Source organism: Pteronotus mesoamericanus, unplaced genomic scaffold (genome assembly GCF_021234165.1).
Source record: "Pteronotus mesoamericanus isolate MK-2021 breed Mesoamerican mustached bat unplaced genomic scaffold, CSHL_Meso_final contig_94, whole genome shotgun sequence".
NCBI classification, from domain to species: Eukaryota; Metazoa; Chordata; class Mammalia; order Chiroptera; family Mormoopidae; genus Pteronotus; species Pteronotus mesoamericanus.
Genome location: NW_026555285.1, coordinates 19,938,464 through 19,953,132, shown reverse-complemented (window position 1 = coordinate 19,953,132; position 14,669 = coordinate 19,938,464).

The window sequence follows — 14,669 nt, the reverse complement described above, 5'->3', positions numbered from 1 at the left end:
AGACGGCCTCCTCTGAGCCCGCGCGCCTGAAGAAAGGCTTACTCCGTTCCCTGAACCGTGTCTGAGTCTAGTTTCCTGTAACCACAGCTTTACCAACTCAGAGACCTAAAGTAACCAACAGGATGGCCTGAAATTAACACCTTCTAACAAAAAGCAGGCCATGTCAGGGAGTCATGCCCTGGGCCAGTATTTTTCTTGACAAGAGTCAATCTTTACATTACCTTAGCCAGTCCTATTGTCTTTTTGCACCTATACTAACATACGTTTGGAGCATGAGAGTACTTTCCTGTTTCCAGGCCTCTCAGAGCAGTCTCCCACCACAATACCAAATCACAGAGCCCCGCATTGTTATCATTATTGTGGTGATTGTTAACGATCTTCTACCCACCTGTATAAATGAAGTATGTGTTTAATTTTTTTTTTTTACTTCAATCCCAGCGATGTCCTCATTTTACTTTTTCCCATCTACCTAATCTATCACCAATGAATTTCATGTAACCCCCTTATACCTCCTCCTTTGATTGCAATGTATAAAATAAGGTTCACAACCACCACTTTCAAGAGCATTTTCTAAATCTCTTGATTTTCTGATTCCCTGCAACTGTCATCAGTTTGGCCAAAATAAATTCATCAAAAATTTGTACAGGTTTGAATGTTTCTTGTATTGACAAATCCATTCTGAACTAAATTATTCTGTGGTTCAAGATAAGGCTTATAGGTATCATTATGAGGTATTCTTTTTCTTTACATACATTGTTTTTATTAAATGACATCCCACTGTTCTGACATTTTTATTGATGACTTGTCATTTGCAATTAAATTGCATTGGTACAATTCAACTGTCCATGTTTGTCAGCATCTTATTATAGTTTTATGCCTGTAATATCCCATAAGTTAAAAATAGTTGCACTATCAAATGAAAATGGAGGTTCATCCTCCTGTTGCCACAAAAGCCAAACTCGTGAAGCAGATGCTGGTGTTATGGAATGTGGACCCATTTTGAGGGGGAACCCCAGATGCTATTACCGGAACAACTCCGGGGTCGTTCCCCAGGGTCCTTCGGTTGTAGGTCCTTTGCCCGTCGTCCTTGAAATTATGTCTCAATGGCAGAATTTGGCGAGAAGGAAAGGAAGTATTTATTGAAAAGTTATGCAGGTTTTCCCCTAGCAGGTGTGGCTCAGTGGATTGAATGCCGGCCTGTGAACCAAAAAGTCACCGGTTTGATTCCTGGTGTGGGGCCCATGCCTGGGTTGGAGGCCAGATCCCCAGCAGGGGACACGTGAAACACGTGAAATACAACCACACACTGATCTTTCTCTTCCTCTCTGAAAATAAATAAAATCTTTTAAAAATAAGTTATACAGGTTTTGATTGATAGCTAAATGTCACACTTAAATCTCAAAATCCCTTTAGAACACCCACCAACACACACAGTCCTGCCTTCCCCCATTTTTTCCCAGTCAGGCCGTTCAGACCAGTCAAGGGTACTGTTCTTCAGAAGAAAAGAAGTCTGGAGATCAGCTATGCAGGACTCTTGCTGTTCCCAGCACCATCTGATGCCTTGCCGTGATCTCCATTTCTTAATTCAGAACCGCATGGTACCTTCTCATGGCCCACTAATAAGAGTCCTTTCTCCCCTTTTCTTCCAGCGTGGTCTTCACATTGTTCCCTCCAGTGTGGAGCAAACCATCTACGAGCTCTCATACAGACACGCTGTAACCAGGGGGAGCCACCAGCATGGCTGCTACATCTTGCTTTCCTGTTTCTAAGCCATGTGGTCAAAGGACCCCCCCAGCCCCGCCCACTGCGCTCCCCAAACCGCATGGTCAAAAGACTCTAGCATGGTTTCCAACCCAGGCGGAATCCTATCCCACAACCCCAATTCAGACTCCTTCAGCAGGCGCTGCAACAGGGGAGCTGCTCTGCCCAGTGACATCCTGGGTTTAAGTTACACAAATTTCTTGGTTAGCCTTGTTGATACGCAAAATAACCATCTTTGCAAATGAGGTATGAAGCTATCCTGTTACTGACATGCAAAGTAACTCTCACTGGCCCAGCTCCATGTCCAGGTATGAAGCTGGCCTGTTGATATTCAAAGTGACTCCCAATGGCCCTCAGCCTGTTAATGACATGCAAAATGACTTTCGATGGCCCTGCTCTTTGTCTCCTAACCCCCACGGCAGTCCGCCTTGGGGGGGAGGGTATTTTTCTTGGACACCCCAATTTCTGGACCCCATTACAAATCTCCTTTGGGGGGCCCTAGGTGCACCTTGTTACACTGGTGCAAAAGGAAAGATGTTTTATTCAAGTGCAGGGCAACGTGGGAAATGACAGACTCATGTCTCAAGGACCATCTCCTCTTTCAGCCATGGAAGAAGCCTAACCATGACCTCAGCAATGCCAAGAAAAAAGCAAGTCTCCAGAGCTCCTGCTCCACTGTAAAATATAGTCCTTTGGAGATTGCAAGCAGCTGCTAAGTGGTCTTGTAACCAGGCAGCCCGGGATCTGGCAGCTTGCCACTTTGCATAAGCATAACACGAATATTTGTGTAGAAGGAAATACATTTTTATTTTCGGGGTACTCAACTGAGATGGCAAGAGAGCATGTGAACACATGGTTGAGAGCATCACCAGGTGGTCTAGAGAGAAAGGGAAAGAAAGAGAGAGAGAGGCTCTCATCTGGAGGCAATAGGCCATGTGGCTACTAAGGCCACGTGGCCATGGAGAGAACAGGCCAGTGCACCATGTGAGGGCAGGTCAGGAGCAAGTGAGCGAGCTTCTTGGTTCCCCTGGGATTATATTAGCTTGGGTGTGGTACAGACCAGGTGCTTCCTCTAAATGAGTAAAGTTCTTCCCAGACCTTCGAGTGCTTTGGGTGAGTCCACCTCCCAACTAATCCTTTCTTTCCCCAGGCTAGACTAGCAGGCTTCTTTGGTCCAGCACCTGCACCATTATGTCTCCTAAGGCACTGGCCCCTCCTTCCCCTGGTCCCACTCCCAATCTGGTAGCAAAGTCAGGGGGAGGGGGGAGGGATTTTTTTTCCTATCTAATTACCTTGCTAGCTTTTTGTACACTCAGTATAAGAACCTCCCCTGCTGCCATCTCAGCTGATGGGAGAGACACCCTGGCGCTCTGACTGATGGTTTTACTACAACAAACAGTATATGTGATATTTGTTGGTGTTTATAATTTTGGTCATGAATTCAGTTATGAATTTACTTGCGCTGGAATATAATATTTATATATCAACCCAGAAGCCATTTCTGCAGGGCATAATCAACTTTTCAAATAAAATTTTAGTTTTGATCTAAAATACCTTGTTCAGGTTGTACCTTGATTGCCTCAAAATGTAAAGGATATTTTAGAAAAACAGGGTATAGATAACTTTAAACAGATATCAATACAGACCAGAGGTCATTTTATATAAGTAATTATCATTAAAGCTTATATTGATTGGTTAATTTCTGCATCTCTTTTTTTGAATCAAATATGCATATGTTCAAAGTAATCTTCAATAAAAAAATACTATTTATATACACATGTTGAAGAGAAAAGACCATTGAAATTGTAATTTAATAAGCTTATGTAAAACAAATATATTTACCAGTTGAAAAGCAATTTATAATACTTCCAAAAACTATATGAAGCTTTTTAAGCTCATTTTAATACAGCATAGTAATGATTCCTAAATGAAACCTTTGGGTAAAAGATATTTTTAATTCTGTTTTTTTAAACTATTCAAAATTTTCTTATATGATTTACAAATTCTAGAAATATTATGATGCTACCAAGTTAATTCATAGTTCAATGTTTAAAGTCCCTCTAAATGATTGTATTAGATGTTATGCATCTCTGAAAGAACATTTCCATTACATTTTAGTAATTCACAGAATACCACAGGAGATGATAATAGACATGGAGGCCAAAATTAACATTAATGAACTTTCTACATTTACTAGACAATTTGGGAAGAGTTTTGCATGGTAAGCAAGAGAGTGGAAATACAACTTTAATTGGCTTTAATTAAAGATGCATAATTAATTCTCTTCATACCGTGCTAAAAAGCCCAGTGTCTGTTCTTTTAACTGGACTCTGCATATGAAGATGAAAAAATTGTATTACCATGATAATGTTTATCAAAATAAACTTTAAAATATAAAATACTTTTCGTAAAATAATCATGATTATTTTATATTGATCTATGAATTATTTTCCTTTCATATAAGACTAACAAATTGATATTTAAAGGTATTTGTTAAAAGGATGATTGTATAAACTCTCCTTATATAAACTAGGAGTTTTAAAAGGTACTTACTATAAAAGCATAATATAGTACAACTTATAATGGATAAAGTGAAATTGAGAATTGAGGTTAAACTTTTTAAAAAGTATTAAAATAAATCTATGAAAGATATTAGGGAGAGTTTTAAAGTCATGTAAATTACCTTAGGATTATTGGCAATTCTGAATAAAATAATAATTAGAATCCCTTATTTTGTTATCCCTCCAAAATGCTAAATTATAAAATTTTATAATACTGTCATAATGGTGTGAGAGAAATTATGAATGAAGAAAAGAAAGCATGATTATGAAAAGTAAAAATAAAAACAAAACATGATCTTGCAAATATGAAACCCTTTTAATTTTATTTAAAACCCCATTAAATGCATTTCTTAAAAAAAATAAGGGACTTGATTATTATAAGATCAAGTACTGTGTAATTCTCTCATTGAATCTAATGTGGCAAGGGATTATTAAGGGTCATGCCTTGAATATTATTAATCTGGGAATCAATTTTTGAATGCTCTTGTTGATGCCTACAGACAAGTCTATGGCGAAATGAAGAGTAGGGTTATCGATCTTTTTCCCATAAGGCTAATTATAATGAAAATATTTGTGTTTGTGTTAAAACAATTATATATGTCTTATTTTTAAAATAACAAAAATCATCAGTACTTTGCCATTAGATCTCCTTGAGTTTTAAAAATAGTTAAATCACTGAAAGCATAAATAGAGTTTGTATTCATACTGTATGTTTCTATCAATATATCCTGAGTTTTACCACTTAACATATAATGCAATTTACCAGTGCAGTAATCTAAAGGGTTGAAAACCAATCAAGTATGTTTTGAGACAATATAGACATTTTTTTTTGCTTTTATATTTATTATATATTTTATACTTCACTTTTTGTTTTTTTAAATTAATTTATTTTTTCAAATACATTTATCTCTGCCTTCCCCCCACCACTTTCCCTTCCCCACTTTCCCCCTCTCCCTCTCTCAATCCTTCCCCACTTTGGCTTTGTCCATGAGTCCTTGCTATATGTTCCTTGACTTGCCCCTTCTCTTCCTTCCCCCGCCCCGCCTTCCCCTCCCTCCTTCCCTCTTGAGAGACTTTTTTTTTTTATTCCTTCAAGGAGGATAGTTTCCTCATTTTCTTACATAAAAAAGAATAGGTTTTGGGGGTTTTTACCCAAATTTTCTGGATAATTGCTCTAACGTTGTTTAACTCAGCAAAATGAATTATTGCTAATTATAAACTATAGAAAAATATGTTCATCATTCTATTTTTTTCTATGTGAAAATGATTCACACATATGGCATATGCTGAAACACGGAGGTTAATTTACAAGATAAAAAGTGTACCTACATAACTCCACAGATGATATGAAATAGTTAAAGTTTTAAAAATAATTTTAAGTTTGGACAGTAGTAGGGTAAAATAAGGGAAGGCTATTTTGTTTAACATCAGGGAGAATGCCAGTTTTATTCACCATTATGCACATAGTATATCATAGTGCTGCCTCCTAAAGGATGCTCACTAAGTATTTGTTGAATTAATGGATGAGGAATGGCTAAAAAGGATCACTTAAATAAGTCAGTCTTAGAACTAGTACTTTTTCATTGAATACTGGTATATTTTAATATACTCAAGAAGAAATCAGTACCTCACTAGTTGTCTCTTTGTTGTTGTTAAAATGTTATGCAATTATTTTTCAAACTTTTTAAGAAAATTAAATGCCGATTGAGTAGAAAGTGCCAAGCAATGGTGCCTTTCCTACTTTTATAAAAGCGCCAGAGTGCTCTGGTTTTACACCATATCCAATTGTCATGATAAATAATATTTGACCTGTCTGCACCAGGAAAAAACAGCTACTCTCTTGAGCTAATGAATGAACATGGACGCCAAGCTATAAGACATTTTTAGTAGTGATTTTAATTAATATCCACTTGCAGGCTCTAGTAGATACTCACATTCTACCAGTACAAATACATAAATATGAAGACACATTTTCTTTGCATGTATGAAAAATTAGCTAAATCAACAGTAGACATTATAAGTAAAAACCCAATGTCTTATTTGATTTTTATTTCTTTTCATATTTGTGTGTGTGTGTGTGTGTGTGTGTATTCCTAGTCTATAAACCTCATGACCAGGATCATTATTTATAATTCTCAGATCATTCTGTAGGTGCTCTTAACACTAGCACTCTTAAAATACATTTTTCTCTAATACAAAATAATTGTTTTCCTTTTTTATTGAATTTATTGGTGACATTGGATACAGGTTTCATGTGTGCAGCTCTGAAACATGTCACTGTATACTGCATCATGCGCTCACCACCCAAAGTCAGGCCTCTTACCGACATCTATCCCCATTTTGCCTTCTTCCACTTCCCCCTACCCCCTTTCCCTCCGGCAATCACCAATCTGTACAACATAACTCTAAACTGATATAAAGTATTAAATATGTCTCCACTACTATATAGATAATAAAATTAAAATATAGTATCCAACAATTGTGAAATTCCTATGTAGTCATGTAGTTATAAGAAATATTAAAAATATTAATTTTATTATCAGAGAATAGAGCAAAATTATTTTTAAGTGTATGTATTAAAAGTCAAAAATTCTCTGTTGTTTTGATGGGTTAATTCAGTTTTCTTCTTTCCTCTATATAGTTTTCTTGCATGATTTGACTGAAGCTTTTTCTAACCTCAGTAAATATCCCCAAACATTTGTGTCTAATAACGAGATCAAATAATATATGTATATGTTTCTTCACAGTTCTTTTCCTGGCATGGTATTTGTGCTGTGGTACCTTTCTATGATACTTATTTTCATTATTTCTTCTGTTACCATTCTAGACTGAATTAAGCCACAGTTTGAGCTTTCAGTTTATGCAAAGATGATGACACTATTCAGCATATAATGGTCCCTTGTCTCTTTTTTTAGTGTCTGTTACTGATAGAGTATGAATAACAAGATCATAAACATTCCTAATTAAGCCATAAGACATGACAGGTGGCGAATTGTGTTGTAATATTTCACACATAGTGTATTGCTAAGCATGAGGCTAAAGGCTCTGGGCCATCAACGTACCTAAGCGTGAATTAACAAGGTGCAATCCGTGCCCTGGAGTATCTGACTTGGATTATGAAAGAGTGAGTTTGTTTGACAGTTCCAAAAATAATTTCGTTTTGTGTTTCCACCTACCTTAATTTTATGCAAACAGGTTAAACAATATCAATTTGTTTGAAAAAAAGTTTCTAATACTTTAAGATAAACTATGGCATATAATATTTTGACACACACAAAAAAAACACTATTGAAATGTCCTTCTTTGAACACACTTATAAACAAGCTGGTCGTTGTTATTTCCACATATTCACTTTGACATAATTTTGTGAAAATGGTTTTATAGCCTTTGAGGATAACTCTTGCCTGATGCCCATCATAATGAAATGCAGTTTGAATGATTCTATTTCACTCAATTATTACCTTAAAGCTGTAAGTCTATGCAAAGTATAAAAATGGATGGTCACGGTTAAAAAGAAACACCATTAGAAGCAGATAATTTCTCAAATATAGCACAGCTAACATTTAGAAATTAATATTGCAATATACTTTGTGCTATGTGAGAGTGCTCCTTATTATGCATGCACTTTGAAATAAAAACATCAAAGACATAATAACTATAACATAGACCTGAACACCTGATCTTTCAAGTTACTAAGCATAATAAAAATATATACATGTCATATAAATTATTAAAATCAATTGATTCATAATCAGGAAATCGATAATAGGCCACTTAAATCTACTTCAGTGAAACTATATTATGCTGATAAAACAAATGTTTCTTTGGACCTTGTCTCTAACAGTCCCATGTTCACTATAGAATCACATAAACTATCCCAGATTCCAAAGAAAGTATATCATTATTTTTAATAACATAACTTTTGCTGTTAGATATCAAAACTGAGTTTATTTTGATGTTGCTAATTAGAATCCTTTCATTTCAGCTGGAATATCTTCATTTAGTATTTCTTGGAAAGCAGGTCCAGTAGTAATGAACTTCCTCAGCTTTTGTCTGAGGAAATCTTTCTCTCTCCTTATTTCTGAAGGACAACTTTACTAGGTAAAATATTGTTTGTTATCAGTTTTCCTTACCAGCACTTTAGCTATATTGTCCCACGCTTTACTGACTTGCAAGGTATCTGCTGAAAAATCACTTAATAACTTAAGAGGTCCCCTTGCAAGTTATGAGTGTCTTTAATCTTGTGTCTTTAAAAATTCTTTTATTCTTTGATTTTTGATACTTATTTAATAATGTGTTTTGCTGAAGGCATCTTTGGGCTGAATCTGTATGGGTACCCATAAACTTCATGTATCCGTATGTCTACAGTTCTGCTTATATTTAGGAAGTTCAGCCATTACTTCTTTAAGGAAACTTTGTCTCTTTCTCTACTGGGATCCTCATAATGCAAATAATGTTTTACTTGATGATGTGCTTTGACTGTAATTTATAAGTATTGTGTGCCTTTTGTGATATCATGTTTCCTTGATAATTTTATTTCTAATAGCCTTGTGTTAATGTCTGCACATTCAATGGAGCAGGCATCTCTTCCAGACTTCTTGGACCAGTTTGGTGGGGAAATATCACCTGTGTGTGGGTGTGAGTCATCTGCTTACATTTTAAGGCTAATGTCCCTGTAAATGTTTTCCTCTTTATACTGGAAACATTTGCTCCTATATAGTTGTACTAACAGAGGGGCCCTTCCTTATCTTCCTTTGACAGGATTTTCTTCAAAGGAAGTAAGAGGCAGATATCGCTGCCACTATTTTTAAGCTCTGAGTCATAACATTTTTTTTCTCTCTTTCTTATGTGGTACAAAATTTGCTACATGTTCAGATAAACATCTGGCTGTTATTGCATCACCATGTAAAGAATTGGAGCATGAGGAGCTAATATAAAATGTGTATAGCCTTTATTTTAGAATGCTATATTCCTGGATTCTAGAACTGTAGACCCACATCTGGAGTATGGTACTTAATAATTACATGACCTTTGGAAAAATGACTTGTTGAATTACTTTTCTGTTCTATCTGTGGTCTTTATTATATATCTGAATTACTTGAACTCCTTTTAACTTTCTTCATAAATTCTATTGCATGGCATTTTAAACTATATAACTAACTAATTAACTAACAGGTGAGAAGTATCTATCTGTATTAGAGCAATAACTTAAGGGACAGAAATAGAAAACATAATTATTTTAGTAGTAGAATCAATAGAATTAATCATTCTTCAAATGTACAGAATAAGAAGAATAACTTTAGAATGTGGTTTTCCCCCTTAAATTATTGTCATGCCATTAAAAAGTGATTGTTAGAAGGTAGGGCAAATTTGGAGAGATGTATTAATGATTTTTACTATTTTGCATTTGACCTGACAGGACTCAGATGAATCCATCAGTCAGGCCTTTAGAAAATTAAGCATCTGTGATTGTTTTTATTTTAATTTTATGAAATAGAATACTAGGAATAAAGAGTCTATGTTACATGTCTGAGGTCACATGACCAGTGAGTCATGTATGAAATCAGCAGTATTTCCAGAACACTTGCTTTTAACCCCTATCATATTCTGACTCTAAAACTTAAATTCCCCATCATAAGGGCCTTGACTATTTTCTCTTAGAGGAATTAGCAATAGAAATAACTTTTATTCAGTTGTCTAAGAGTCAAAGCTGAGAATCATTCTTGATTTAGCTTAAATGTATATAAAATATAAGTGTTTTAACTCTTTAGTAACACCAGTATCATTTCTCCTCTCTTCATTTTTAGTTATAATGATGTAGAGTAAGACACTTGTCTTTTTCAACTGAACAATTGCAATAACATTTTAGTCGCTCACCAACATCTTGTTTGGATCCCTTCTTGCAGTGCTGCTTAAAGTATAATTCACAGACTAATGTCAGTCCAAAGATTGTGACATTCTACACTAGCTAATTACTTAAATTTGAAATTTTATAGTTCTTTGAAAAAGTAATTTTATGGCTATTGGATCTAATAATAAAATCAAGAGTTTGTATTGTATATATCATTTTAATTTCATTTATCAGGTATTATATTTTATAAAATTAATCCTTCATGGTAAATTAGAAGAAAAACACAGGCTCTTCATTACTGATAATGGTAGAAGCACTGACATATTCTTCTACTGTGATCTGAGATTCCCATTTATTTCCAAAAGGATGTTCAATTATCTATGATATCTATGAGGTAGTGCCTCTCTCTCTCCCTCCTTCCTTCCTTTTCTCTCTCCCCTCTTTGTGCTTTTATACTGTAACAATTTGAGTCATTCATTACAAATTAGAATGGCATAGCTCAGAACTCTAATACTAACCTGCTTGTAATTTCCAATTCGTACCCATACATTTATGCTACTTCTTAATTTGAATGCTCTATCTCCAAAATGCCCAGCTGCACACTAATATGGTTAACTTTCTCCAACTCAGTACTTAGACAGTGATCTTTTTTCTTGTAATCCTACAATTATTCCAGTAATTATTACTTCTTATTCTTATTTTCCCTCAAATATTTCTTTGTATTCCTAAAATTAACTTCCTCCAATATTGTGTGATATTTGCATTTTTCCAATTAAGACATTTATGTTCTAAATAAGACATGAGGGAAAAGAGTACATTTAATTTGTTACTGTGTCCGGGGCTTAGTGTAGTATTTAGAACACAAAGTTTGAACTTAGAAGAATATGATAGGAGGGGAATGGGATGAAGGGTAGTGAATTTTTAAGAGTTTATCTGTTAAAGAGAGTCTTTAGAATATGAGAAAAGTTACATTCATACTGTAAAAAAACACTTCAAATTTAATGAGTTAAATTAAAAAATTCAATAATTTTCAAAGATTCTGAAGATCAGAAATTTGTGCAGGGCTTAAATTGAGAGCACTTTTATTTGAGATATAAAGGAAGCCTAAGATTTTTCTCTTTATTTCATTATCTGAGGTTATTCAGTGGTACTATGCTGGTGGTTTGGCTGATCTGAACAGTGTAAGATAGCTTCATTCACACGCCTCTTGCATGGGAAGAAATGGGTGAAAAGCTGGATGGAATAGGAAATATTGAACTCAGTGGCTTCTTCGGTATAGTAGTCTCAGGGCAGTTGGATTTCTTGCATGCCAACTAGCTTTCCTCAAAGTAAGTAACAAGAACAAAGTGGAATCTGATAGCCTCTTTTGACCTACTTTTGGAAGATAGAGAGCTATCTTCTCATATATTCTATATATGAGTAGGTTTACAAAGTAGTTATAAAGTTTTCTAGGTTGAAGGAGAGGTAAATTAAATTCTGCCTCCTGATGGAGAAATTACAAGTTCACGTTAAAGAACAGTGGGATAAGAAATGTTGTTTGAGTCTTTTAACCTAAAAGTGGGTGAAAATAACAAAGTCAACTAAGGAAAATAGAAGGCTGATGTCTTGATCTTGAGAATGGTTTGATTTGTCAAAAGGCAGGAGACAGGGAACCCAGAAGTCAAACATAGTTACAGTGAGTAAGTTAGGAAGAAAATTAAGAAATTCAATTAAATGAAAATGAAAAAGGCCAATGAGAGTAAATAATTATACAGAAGTATATAGAAGGAGAAGACTATGATGATTATTTAATTAAGTGGACCAGACATCTGATAATAGCCTCATAGTAGTTCTAGGAATAGATACATGAGGAGGAAAATTCTCAATTTTATTGACAACACTAAGAACCCCTTCCCAAATGCCAGATGCTAATCTCAGTTACTCCACTTAATAACTATACGAACTTGGGCAAAACACTTAAATGTCTAAACACTGTGTTCTTACCTTGTTGTCTTGTTATAAGTATTAACAAAGTTCTTATATGCTTAGAGCAATGCTTGGGAAAATCATAGATATATCACATATACATAGTTTTTGTTCAATTAATATACAGGGATGGGCAAAATAAGGTTTACAATTTTGAGCACAGAGTTTATTCTTGTAATGTTCATTTATTATTGTATTATTTTCCATACATATAACTGTAAATGTACTTCTGCCCACCCTTGTATTTTAAAAGGCTTTCCGCTTAGTTAGTTGTATTCATTACTTGGCCACAGTTTGTGAGAGCACAAGCTTAGAGGTACAGTATCAGATTTTTAAAATGTGTGTTCCCTGGGGGTCAAGAAGTATTTCATGTACTCTTGCCTCAGTAATATATTAGGACATCTTCAGTATCCACCTCTGATATAGAATCATCAAGTCTATACCACAATGTATATCATACAATCAATTAGAAATCTGCTTGACTTTTTTATAATATTAAAGAAAAGCGAGGTAATTAAGACATTTTAAGGTGCCCATTCACAGACCAAATAGCATGTCATTTCTATAAACCTATCAAATAGTTTTTAAACATCTGTTTTTGTTAATATCAATTACACCTTGTTATCTAATGAAAGTAAATTATGCTATATCAATGCCTTACCCTCTTCTCCATCCCAGACAAGTACATTCAACACTAATTCAACATTATAATTTATTTGCTACTATGATTAAATTAGTAGAAAATTTGGAACAATCACACAGATTGTACTTTTCATTCATACTGATCTTGTTATGAAGCATCAACCACTTGACCAAAAGAGGACAAGTGGCAGTACATCTGCATAACGTAAGGGCAGGTTTTCTGGTGCATGTCCTGCACATTGTGCTTTAATGGAACTGCCTCCCAATAGTATAACTGCAAAGGAAAAAAATGCCCTTGCTTTTAGGAGCACATGCATTTTTCTTATGTTTGTTTATTAATCAGTGTATAAAAGATTTTGGACATGACGGAACTGTGGAGAGTTTGACTAAAGCAAACCTTATCTAGTATGGTTATATATGATAAGGCATTGGTTGCTAAAGAGTTGTCTTTAAACCAGCAGCATCAATGTCATCTGGAACATTGTTAAAAATATAAATTTGCAGTTCCCATCCTAGTGGTCTGGGTCTTACCAACCCTCTAGGTGTTTTTGATACACTTTCAAATGCAGCAAAGGAGTAGTTTTGACTGGAATATGGAACTACCCAGAGTCTTTAACAATATATTAAAAATTTAATGCAAGTAAAATTTACACTTCCAGAATCAAGTGTATAAAGTAGTACCTATCTTTGTATCTCTTTCTCTAATCATAAATTATGAGATGAGTTTTTTACTGATGGCAGGATGGTTACTATTGCCAGTTAAAGAAAGATGAACTTGATGATATTCCTTTTGGAACTGAGTTCCATTTAACTGCTTATTCAATGCAGAGTTTTCCTTGGATTTCTCTCCCTTCATCTTTATATTGCATTTATGTGGATGTACATATCTTCTTTATCTCAAGGAGGAAGTGACTAAGTAGTCTCATAACTATTTTTTGTCTCTACTGACTTCTGAGAAGGATTAATGTACTTAGTCTTGTTCATCATTAATACCTGGGGCCTGCTAGGTCCTCAGGTAGCCGTTTCCACATTCTACCTCTGCCTTCTCCCATTTCTATATGATTTTGAGAGATCTGTTTAATCTAGCCTACACTGTCATCCTTTCAGAAGATATTGAACAATTCAGAGAAGCATCCTTTATGCACTGAGGTTTGCTGTACTCTGCAGTCTGTCCTGGGGTAGGGGGTTGAAATATACCTAACTAATTCCATCCTTATTGTTACTCTTCCTTCCGACAAAGTGTTGAATGCAGGACTTCTCTACGTTGTAACACATCTAGCCTCTAAAAGTTATTTGGTCATTTATTTCATCTTTTCCACCTACAACCTGGGCTCTTAGCCTTCTCCAGCTAATAGAGATTCCTCAGAACATCCTCCTGCCAGAATTTAAAATTTGGGAAGGAATAAACCCTAAAATCAGTTTACATAATTCTCTTTTTCTTGTCTACAGCATAAACTCGGTGTACCTTTTCATTCAAGTTGAATTATTTAGTACCTGTACCTAGATTTTTGGAATTGTCTTTATGATACCCTAATCTTGTCTTTCAAATATACCTCTTAATGATCTCACTTTTTAAAAATAGGAACTTCTTTTTCTTCTATGTAAATTAAACATTTGAATTACACAATGTTAAACTCTGACTTTAAAACTATTTTCTCAATATTGGGTTTCAAAAATAATCCATAGAGAAAGTGTATTCATCTAGTCCTTGAGACAATGCCCATGGGTTTAATAGCATTAAGGACCATTGGGGGGGGGGGGAAACACCTAAAGCCCTTTAAAATCTTTAAATTTTGTTGCCATGCATCAGGAAGAAGGAACCTTGAGTTGAAGAACAGAAAATAATCAACAGTATTTTCATTTATTTAATAATTTAGTACAACACAAAC